General features: G+C 43.3%; 1 long non-coding RNA gene across 1 annotated transcript in view; it reads right to left on the bottom strand.

The window, feature by feature from the left end:
- The window catches only part of LOC148184626 (uncharacterized), a 50,424-nt gene extending 45,746 nt beyond the window's left edge, over positions 1-4,678 (bottom strand). The window contains exons 1-2 of the long non-coding RNA XR_015772309.1: positions 4,599-4,678; positions 4,459-4,504 (exon numbers count right to left, since the gene is read on the bottom strand). This is a non-coding gene — a long non-coding RNA (uncharacterized LOC148184626). The remainder of the gene's footprint in view (positions 1-4,458; positions 4,505-4,598) is intronic.
- Between the last annotated feature and the right edge of the window lie 6,986 nt (positions 4,679-11,664).

The raw sequence follows: 11,664 nt of genomic DNA on the forward strand, positions 1-11,664 counted from the left end.
GATCAGTTTTTCAAAGGCAACAATAAAAAAGACTTTTCTTCTTGAAAGAAAATTTTTAATTTGAAGTTAAGGATTTAATATTCCTATTTTTTCAAGAAGAGAAAGATTAATTTAAAAATCTGAGCAACTAGCAAATCCATGGAAAAACAAGCACTTTTGAAACATACGGAAATTCAGCGGAATTGCTGACCTTCAAAACTGCACAGACTAAAGAGATAAATATCCACCCATTTCTAGTTTTTGGTGAAATTAGCAATTGTATGCTTCTGCACTCCCAGATGAATGTCAAATCTTGCACCTCATCATCATCTATCATTCTTCCTGCTTAGCAATGTGTCTGTTGCAGATGAAGTGGAAGGTCAAAGGAGCTCACAGGCCCTTGGCTGGTGTGTGAGTCTCAAATCTAAATTCCAGAAGAGTCACAAAAGAGGACAAAAGGACAAGAAGTGCAACAGAAAGGAACTGAACTCACAAATAGGGGAGAGTTGCTCTCTATGAGTATGTCTGAGATGACTTTTCCTTCTAAACTACCCAATGATAATCATGCTGGCTTAGCTGCATGGAAGAATTCTGCCCAGCAGTCCCTGGCTCATAGCAGAAAAGATGAACTCCAACCTCTTCAGGAGCAACATCATGGGCAGCCACAGCCTGGGGAGCTCTAAGCTACCACTGCCATCCTAACTGCCCCCTCCTCCTGTGCTGGCCATGACTGGGCACTCCTCCGCTCAAAGGCTGGCTGCATAATGTTCTCTCATTAAAAATGGACAGGATTAAAGAAAAGGAAAGGCTAAAAATGCAGGCCAAATGAACCTGCTGAAAAGGCAGCTTCTTTGTCGGGCCCTAAACCTCTGCTCACCTCATGGTGTTTAAATCTCTGAGGGTGTGCTCAATGCTATTTTACCCAGGTCTAATATATCCATGGCGGGGTGTCCTTGGCTTTTTCTTTTTATTTAATCTTTGACTTTACAGTGCTGGGACTTGGTTCCCCATGAAACCAGAGAAGGAGGGATTGTTGTGTGCTGCTTGTTGTGTGTGTCAGGTTTTGCTTTTGTTTTTATTCCTTTTATTGAGTTGCATAAAGAAACTCAGCAACTCTTGGCTGCTTGGTGTCTGTCTGATTGAGTTTGCTCGGGCACCAAGGTGTACTTCACTGCAAGGCCACCACACCGGTCACCACTGGAGAAATGGCAAGGGCAGCTGGGGAGAATTGCTTATTTTTACATTAGCTGAGACCTGGCTTTCATGGTTGTTTTCATCTGTAACTCTCTTGAAGAGGAGACCATGTGGTGTTTTGGGGATATTCTTCTGGACAATTTTAGGATGGAAAACTAATCGCTTCTCCCATCAGATAACAGTCTGTAAAACCAGATGTGGCCTGGTCACAAAACACCTACTAGAGAACTAAGAATCACCCTTGTGACTTTTTGCATCCATAGCAGAAATGACACAAAACCAAGCTGGAAGAAATTTTTAAAGGTTATCTTGCCCTTCCACCAGCCTCCAGATAGGATCATTTGTGCTGAAGGCAATGAAATAGTTACCTCAGCTGCTGCTAAAGCCTTTCCAAAAGAGCACTTGCAGATAGCAAACCATTGCAGTGGTGCACAAGTCTCGCAGCTGGAAAATTACTTTTAACGTCTCACCTTAATTCCCTTTGTTTCACTTTAAGCCTATTAATTCCTTTACTGTCCCCAGAAGACATGAAGAACAGCTTATCCTTCCTCCTTGCAGTAGTCTTTCACATATTTGAAGGGTGTTAGCACATCTACCCGTCTTCAATTCCCCAGACTAAACATACCCAACTGTCAGTCTTTCCTCATAGCTCATGTTTTCTAGCCTTCTGATCACTCTTATTCCTGCCTGCTGGACTCTCTCCAGTTGGTCAACATAATTCATGAAGCTTGGTGCTCACAAGTAGATGTAGTTTGATTCAACAGGTTACTTCAGGCCAAAGAAGGAGAGTAGTTTCAAAGCTGGGAGATCCTGACTGTGAATGACCTGGTCACTCTAGTTGTGGCAGTTCTGCAAAACTTGGCTCTGAGTCAGACTGGCAGTCTCACAGAGAAGCAACACATTTGCAGGTATCAGCATCTCAAATTCATCTTGGAACCTAATGGGCAGTTGTAGAAAGGAAAGCAAAAAAAATCCCAACATAAAAAATCCCACCGCTAGAAATGCCATAGAGGACTCACTGCCTGATATTCTTTGTGATAAATGCACAGTTAATTTTATTTTTTCTTCAGTTTCTGGATAGATTTATGATGAGTTCTTCTGAAGAGCATGCAAAGAACAAAACAGTGTATTAGCAATGTATTCAGGGACAAGTAATATTGTCCTGTTGTCCCAGAAAAGGAAATTCTTCATTTTCATGTCCCAAAGCTTACTCTCTGGGTGAGGGAATATGCTAGTGCGCCTATACAGCCTTTGCCAAAATTCCAGAGCAAACCCCAAACTCACCTCTAAACTGAGAACAGCACAACACCTGAAGGAAGGTGAACTCTCCCCTGAAATCATGGCATATTGCCCTCTGAGCAGACAAGACACTGATACAGTTGTTCTGCTCCTGATCCTGCCATTAGCTCAGTGGCCAGCACTGGGATCCTTGCAGCTTGTTTCATTGCATGCTGTGGACGTGCCCCAAGGAGCTTGTTGGGTTTGTGAGAAAGATTCTCACTCCCAGAGTTATTTTTCAAGGCAGCAGGGTTTCTGTCTGGTTTCATTGTCATGTTGCAAACTTTTTTCCTCTGGAAATTGCTCTTTTCAAACTCTAACCTTAACATCCCTCAAAGAGGGCCCTTTTTGAGCCAAAATCCTTAGATTTTGTCAAGTGAAGATAATGGAAGACATGTTAAAACAGCAACACTGCTGCACCTCAGGCAAGGCTCAGCTCCATTCTTTTCTGGGGAACTGCTCAAATACATATTGGATAGGATTTTAGCCAAGATTTTTTCAGTTAATATTTGCAAAATTTAATCATAACAGCCCAGATGCCACATTGCCTTAATCCCATTGAATTGTTCCTTAGTCTGCAGCAAGCGCCTCCGGTTTCAATTAGACCATTTATGGTTACAGGCACTTTTGAATAAGAAGGGATCAAAACCTGATTCTGGAAACCTGGTTGTAGAATCCATTCATCCAAACCAAGGTTTCATTTCAGTTGTCCAGTCCACAGCATATTATAAAAAGGGAAGCTTTAAATAAACACTGTATTGGATCATTGTAACAAAAGACTGTGAAGACCAAACTTCTTGAGAGAGAAGAGTGTAGGCTGGCTCTTTGCAAAAAAATCTCCCTGAAAACTACCTCTTTAAACGGGAGATCAAACCTGGAAAACAAGCTATACCTACCCCAGGAGGCAGGCTTGCCTCCTGAGCACCAGATAATAATAAATGATGTGTCTGTAATCCTTAGCAGAGATGCAATGGCATTTTCTTTGACATCAAATGCTAAAGAGGCAGAGAATAGTTCTGTAAAGTGCTTTTTCCAGTGCAGGGTGAAAGATCTTTCACCAGAGAGAGGATGATCTCTGGGGATGGTTGTTAGTATCTTTTCATTCCACATTAGCATGAAGAATCCAGCTGTGTTTATGTACATAATACTGAATACTTTCAGGAAAAAAAAGACCTTCAACTACAGCTAAAGTGAGTCAATAAAAAAGACATATGCAGAAAGGGGGAGAAACTGAATAGGAATAAGCTTGGAATCAAGGGATAACTATACCTTTTTATAATGAGTATTTTAAATTCAGCCTGAAAATTCCTTTCAAATGCAAGGGAAAAGAGGGATAATCCCAAATCTTTCTAGAGGGCAGCCACAGTGATATTTGGAGAACACTCCTAACAGCAGCAGCACAGCACAGGGTGGTTAGGGAAAATCAGGATCCATTTACTTCCAGTGGAAGGAAATTAATTCCCGCAGAACAGAATTGACTCAGTTATAACTTGAACAGATGACTCTGTATCACTCTTCCACAAATACCAAATGCCATCCAGAATGACCTTCCATTCAACCAAACAGTTTGGGCTCAATCCTGTACCCCACCAAAGGATTAAAAGGTTAAACTTAAACTTACAGCAGGACATTTTAATTCTCTCTATGAATACCACCTTTAAAAAAGTGTAGCATGTTTTTTTCCCTGGTTATTTCCTAAGGCCACATGTTGGCTCAGCAATGTTGTGTTTCATTGAAACACCTGCTCTTTGCAGGCTCGGCAGACCTAAGGACAAGTTAATTAGGTAACTTACCCAAAGGTCACATGGTGAGTAAAGTAGGATTAGCACTCAAGTTCCTCCTGGCAACTAGTCCTGTGCTGTGACAATTAGAAAAGGTTAACCATCCTCTTTTAGCTTTTGTTTTCCATTTTCCAGAATGGTGCAGCACGTAAGCAAGGTTGGGCTGTGTTACATTGCCTCTGCAGTATTTTGGAAAAAAACCCCACAAAACAAACAGAGAACTCACCCCAAAAAGGCCTTTGAAAAGTTGTCATATCTAGTGGGATATGGTGCTAGAAAGGGAATGGAGAAAAACAGTGGATTAAGCTAAGCACATTGAATATGCATCCTGGAAAATGCCCCACTCCCTCTCTAATCCCCACTCACAGCCCTTGTGTGCCCGTTGCTCTGTGACACTCTGTCATGCTGCTGCTTGCCTCCTGCTCAGAAGGTTCCCTGGCTCCCCCTGCCCCTCTGCCCTGCAGGCAAATGTGAGCTGCCAAATATTAGTGAGGGTGTCACATGTCTGTGCACCACAGTGTCATTTTTCACCTAAGCTGGACTGGTCTGTCCATGCCATGTTTCAGCAGATATGCCTGGGAACACAGGGCATCAGTTTTCCATGCATGCTGGTCCTCAACCACAGCCCACTGGTGTCTTCTCCAGCCTGTCCTCACCCTGCCTTGCCTACAGCCCTATACCTTGATACTTGTAGCCTATGAAAGGGAAACTGTGCTGCAAAGGAGCACAGGCCTCTGTCCATCCTTGCCCTGGGAGTAGCTTGTGGTGTCCTGGACTGCCAAACAGCCTGTAGCTCAGCTTGGGTCTGCATGGACTGACACCTGATCTCCCACAAAATGACTGCTCCCTCTCAATTAGCTCTCAATGAGTACCGGGGCACAGACAGATTTCCATCTTCATTTGGGGGCAGCTGTGAAGGGATAGAGTGCTGATCTTCCTTCTTTGGAGCAATTTTGTGCTACTTTTGGCAGGAAAGCAAAAGTAATTTAAAAGACTTCTGGTCATGCCAGGGCACACAGTCCTCCAACCCCACTTTGGCAGAATCCAGGTAACAATACCATCACAAAGAGGTTCTGGAGGTCATATTTCAGGAACACTGGCTGTGGCCTCTTCTTCAGCAGCATTAATAAAGAGCAAATGCGAATGTGTCTTGGAGAGTAGTGATGGATTTTGGCTCTGGCTTGGGATGAAGTGTGTGCCCCCTGATGACACATACTTGCATGCTCTGCGCACTTAGCTCCCAAAGTTACCCCTACGGGACTCTTCCCACTGTCCTAAGTAGCATCCTTGGAGAAACAGGATTTGGCTGTTTCCAAGCAAGGGCAGCAGGTTCCTTCTGGGGAAAGTGGATATCCTGAGTCCTTCTCCAATTCCTTGAGTGCTGCATCTCCCTCCTCCTCTGGGTGGTGATTATATGCGAAAATCAGCTCCTTATCATATTGCTGAAGTTTGCTGAACACATTTCACCTATAACCTTCAGCAGCAGTGACATGGGGTGGTTGCTCACCTGCCACAGTATCAAAAAGCAATGCCACACCAGGCAGAATACATGGGAGCCTTCCCCTGCTATAAATACAACCTTTGGGGAAGGGTTTGAAGTGGAGAAAAACCCATTCATATGGCATTGTGCAATGGCTAACTGTTATTTCTCTGCTTGCCAACAGCTTTAGATTCAGATGTCTTTGTCATATGAGGGTTTACTAGACCATTCATCAGAAGTAGCAATTTCAGCATCAGCCAGGGACTATGTCCAAAGATACTAGTTGTTCAGGATAGGTGTAACTAAAATTCACAGCCATTGAGGGTAATAGCAATAGCAAGATCTGCTTCTAGGCTTCAAGAAGGATGACTTGACTTTAAAAACTCAACTCATATTTACTGTGGGTTAGAAAAAGCACCTGTTTAAACTCGGCAGATCTGCCTAACTATGGGCATGTTTTGGGCACTGACCTGTTACTAGAAAGGGTGGGGTTTTGCAGTCATTAAGAACAATCAGCAACAGAAACAAATACAATGAATAAAACCCAGCATTTTCTTTAACCTGAGGTAGGAAGGAAGGTGAAGATCATGACTAAAACAAACCTGTAATAAACGCACTCTCATTCCCAGTTGCTGGCCTTCTGACATGTCATCCACTAAGAGGCAAGAACCTCAAGATATAGCAATTATTTCTGTTCCTAAAGAGCGCCCTAGCACTTAATGGTATCTGTTGACCCTGAACTGGCCAAAGGGTCCAGAGCAAGACATCGTAATTGAAGTAGAACATTCCCATAGAGAAAAAAATTGTACAATTCCCTCTGAGATTAAAACCTTGATTAAAAGCCTGAGAAGAAGGAAGAAACTCTGCAAGATTTCAACAACAAGAGGCTTAGATGTTTTGCGACCTCCTTCTCACTTCTTGCAGAAAGGACTGTCAGAGAAAGCATTTCTGCTCATCTGAACTTCAGGTCTCCTCCAGCCAGCTCCTGGGCCAGTCCGGTCCTCTCACAGGTACTTTCAGCATTGTCCTTATTTTTCCCACTCATAAAAGCTTTCATAAACTGCTGTGCAAGCAGGACATATTTCTGATCAATGTGTCTATCTTCCTTTCTCTGGAAGCAACTATCTTTGTTGCTTTCCTATCTTAAAACAAGCAACTGGGGCTACTCGCTCACCTTCATCTCTGAGGACATCACTGAGGCTGTGAAACCTTGGCTGGCTGCCCATTCCCAGGGTCAGCCCTGGCAAATGTAATTCTCATTGGCTGCATGTATTAGCATTGTCTATCTCAGCAGCCCAGAGGGTTGGAATGCCAATTTATGTGCAACTACTGAAACAGGCAGTGGCACCCTCCACAGTCAGTAGGCTCAGAAAATATTCCTGGTACCTGCAATGGTATCAATCAATCACCAAAAAGCTAAATGGAAAAAGCATTTGGATATGAAACAAGCTGCGTAGAATCTACAGCGTCTTGACTCTGTGCCAAACACTTAATACCTTTGGAGAGCTCCTGTGTTATGGGACTCCCTGAGTCACATAGAGCCCTTGCTCTGTCACAGCCATGTATGGCCACTTGAGACTCAGTAATGTGACATTAAAGGTCACCAGCACTACAGAAAATACTTTAGTATCCAGTTTTTTTTTAAAAGATCAAATCTATCAAAACTAGTGGCATTTTCTCTACATCAAAGACAATTTACTGACATTCATTGAAGCACATCTCTTTAAGTCCTAGAGAAAAGAATGAGCTTCATAAAATAATAAATATCTTTGCATTTCATCTCTTGATGCCTCTATCTATGGAAGTATTTATACAGCCCCCATAGCTAGTCTCTGGGTATTTACCTCATCTGATTAGAGTATAGATTTACTAAAGACACATGATTTGTCTTCATTACCAACTTAATTTCCTTAAAACAGCTTTCTGAAGGAGAGACAAACCTGTTGATGCAGTTAGTCATAGAATATTTTACTGCAACAAGGGCTTTTTTCCCAGTTTAGCAGGATGTTGATTGGTTAGTACTGTGTAATTTAAGAGTTCTCTCTCAAGATATGACAGCAAAACCAATCAAAATACCAGGAGCCCAAGACTTGACTGTATTTCAGAACTTTTGCAGTTAAGCAGAAGAGTTCATACGCCTGAGTTTTTGTCTCTGTTGAATTCCCCATGGTGCAGGAACATCAACAAGACAGGAGTGTATTACTTGCTCTTACAATCCTCTTTTCAGAGAGGTTGGACTAATGTCCATGACACAATCTATGGTCTACTTCAGCCATTCCCAGCTGCCAAAAGGAGGCTTTTGCTGACATGACGACCAACCCTGAAGGTTCTCTGAGCATTGGGATGCATTTGTGACTGCCCCAGGGGTCATGGGCAGTGCAAAGGTAACTTCAGAGATAACCATGGGGGAAAGCAGAACCTCTTCTTCTCACTGAGCTTTGGAGCAAAGAGCTACCTGTATTTCAGGCTGTGGCAATCCCTTGCATAAGAGCCTTGCCCATCATCAGTGTGCCCAGTTTTTCTTCACAAGCTGAGTTGCAGAGCAAAGGGGATAGATTCACCAAGATGAGGGTGGTGAGCTGGAGAAGCCAGTCCCTGCTCCCCGGTGTCTGGGGTGACCTCATCTGGGGACTGGTGGTCCATGCTTACATGGACCCAGGCACAATCCTCATTGGGTCACTGTGTCACCTTCCCAGAGAGGGGAGCAGCCTCCAGGGAGGGGCTGGCTGCAGGGAAATCTGAGGAGATCCCACCACAGCCAGAGGAGCCTGGGGAGAGTGGCTTTTATCCCCTCTTATCAGTGCAGCAGAGGTTACTCCTGCTGGGAACTTGGCAGCTTGACAGCCAGCAGCCTGAGGCCTGGCTGATGAGGGCAGAAGGGATTAGCATAGAAAATCTCTTTTGGGAAGATGTTCCCTGGAACTGGGAGCATATCATCATGTCACTGTAGACCAATCAGTCAGCACCAGGCTGTCACAGGCTGATTACTCTCCTGCCACTGGAGTACAGCCCTTGCCTGGGCCTGGGCAGGCCTCCCATCTCTCTGTGCTACAGGATGCCCTGTTGGTGCTACAGGATGCCAGAGCTGACAGCCTGGGAGCTCACTGTCACTCCAGCATCCCTCACTCCTCCAGCTTCCTCCCAGCTGACATCCCAGTATGGATGTCCAGGTGTGATGTCCCCATCCCCATGCTGCAAATGCAGACTTTGGGCTGCACTGTTGAGCCTCCCCTCATACCTGTTCCCTGCCACTGGATGAGAAAAAAGAGGGCAAGCACCGAGCCCCACTACTAGCTAAATGTGGCAGTCAGTGATTTTGCAAAAGGAGAGGAAGCTGTTACCTTCCTGAGAAGGAAGGGCCTTTCTTTCTTTCAAAAGAAAACCTGTACAATAAATAATTACTGAGGATTACTGGGAAAACCTTGTACACTGGAGCGTGGAAGCCAGCAGCACTGCAAAACCTCACCTCACCTTGCAATGCCACTGTCTGCCTTGTTTTCCAAAACAATAAACCTGCACTTTCAGATCAACCCGAATACCAGGATGCCCCAGCCATTGACTTGGAGATGTCACTCACAGTCAGAGGACCTCACATTTTCTTTTTGCAGTGTTTTCATCCCATGGAAAGCTGGGCTGCCAGAACCAGACACAAAACCTCCCAAAGCAACCCCTTTCAGGCTGTGACTTATCATAGCCCCAAGCTCCCGAACCATTCTCAGGGAGCTTTCACTGCAGATGCACCTGGGCCACAGCCAAGCTGGCATGAAGTCTGCATGAATCTTGAGACATTTTATGACCTTAATAATGTTCATCTGAAATAAGTGGGGCTGTTTACAGCCCAGGCCCAACCTACTTAAAAGAATTTCTTACTAGTGCACCAAGTACATAAATCCTCTCACCTCTCTGTCATTGACCTTTCTGTGGGAGGAGAAGTGATGCAAAGGCATGTGGATAGCAGAGTACTCTTATGTGTAACTGTGCCGGCACCATATCCATTTCGAGCTTCTGCCCTTGTTCTTAGAGGACAAGTTGCAGTAATAATATAGCCCAGTGAACTTTTCCATCATGAGATCACGATTTCTTCTATGGGAGATGCAGTAGCATGTTAGCTGACCAATAACCATTTTCTCACTGTAGCAACATAATGTTGCAAAGTTTTCTGCAGTGAAAAAGCAGTGACCAAACTTTTAAACAGAGATTCACTTCCACTTTTACACCTGCAAAAAGGAACTTCAGTCTTGCATGTAAGAGAAACTACATTTTTATATACTGGATTTTTATATGCCTGATTTATGCTTCCCCTCAGACATCTCTGAAGGCCAAATACTTGGACTGACAACCATGAAAAAATTGGAAGAACAGGGACAAAAAGCAAATGCTAATTTTGCTACTGAGCACCCTGAAAGGGAGATTTATACTTTTGAAAATGCCTAAAAAGAAAACTCATGATGTTGTGATTAAAGCTCAATATATTGTAACCAGGACAGGGCATCACTGTTGATTTATACTGATGTAATATAATCATACTTATTTTAATAGTTTCAAAGGGAAGAAGTTCATAGAGAAGAGAAATGAATGACTCACGTTTTTGTCATTTCAAAACAATACAAACTGCAGAATTTATTGCTGTATAATCAAATTTTTATTAACATCAAATGTAATCAGATAACAAAGTCTATCTCCCAAGTATTTTCTCAAAACAGTCTGCCCAGTTTTTTCCCTCAGTTTTGTGCCACTCAGATCCTAGACTGCATGAGAGTGGTTCATGGTAAGAAAATTGAACTCTACAAAGAGAGATTTAAGAAATTCTATCAAAGGGACAGCTAAAAGACAATTTGATTTGGGTTAAAAAGTGTCTGCACAAGGAAGTATCTAGATAGAGAGGTTCTTTACACTGAACTATGGAAACTGAAGTTTTCACATTTTTTGAAATTTCCACATTGTTTGAAAAAACAAGAGCAGAAATAAGCCTCTAGCTGTGAGGGTGTTAGCAGTGCAGTAGATTCTCATGAGACTTCCAGATTATCTGTTTTTTGAGGTCTTTCGCCAAGAATGGAATTTTTTTCTAAAAAAGATGTCTGGTTCAATCATTTGTGGGGGTAAAAAAGAAAAGAATGATCATATGAAATGCAACTGCCCATGACTTGGCTAGGGCAGATCCCCTCTTTAGGCATTCACAGAACTGTTCCCAGGGCCCCGACACATTGTGGTTGACCGCAGCTCCCTTTTCTCCATGACCTGTCTCAAAACAGATCTAGATCACTGTCTTTGCTTGCTGTGCTGTGGAGATGAAACCTCAGACACAACTGTTTTGTGTTCTAGCCACGACTTTCAAAGAACTCCATTCTTCAGGACCACAGGTTCCTGTGAAATCTGGTGCTTCTTTGTAAGTGTTTAGAGCATGTCACTGATGTTTTGAAAACGTAGGTTGAGATAGGATTCAGTAACAGCTGAGCTCTTTACTCAGTACCAGAAGTACACAGAAGATAAAATTAAAATAAAAAGCTCTGCACAGATTTCTGCACTTGAATATCCTCTCTCTGGTGGGGTAATATTAAATTTGAATCAGTTCCTCTGCTAGCTCTGCTGATAATCCAGACTTCCTCCCTGTATGAAATCACACTGGATCCTTCCCTTTTTCTCCACAAAGATTATTCTAGGTCCTTGGAAAAACCCCACAAGAGTCTTAATTTTTTTAATCCCCTCTGTTCTTTGCTCTGTCCTATTTTCATTCTCTAGTCCTTCTCTTTGTAGATAGGGGCTGCGTTCTCACCAACGTCATTAGCATATCAATTGTTTGCCCAGAGGACGGTCATTATGACTCTGTACCTCCCTGTTATTACTCGTTGCCCTTAGACTTGTGCTAAAGGCCTTGTCAGCAAAGACGGAAACAGAAAACATTGCAGGATAGAGCAATGACCAGAGCAATAACATCACATTAACCAGTGTCTG

The sequence above is a fragment of the Pseudopodoces humilis genome, chromosome 3, assembly GCF_049639895.1.
Source record: "Pseudopodoces humilis isolate 2021_Gansu_Grassland_sample_001 chromosome 3, ASM4963989v1, whole genome shotgun sequence".
NCBI lineage: Eukaryota > Metazoa > Chordata > Aves > Passeriformes > Paridae > Pseudopodoces > Pseudopodoces humilis.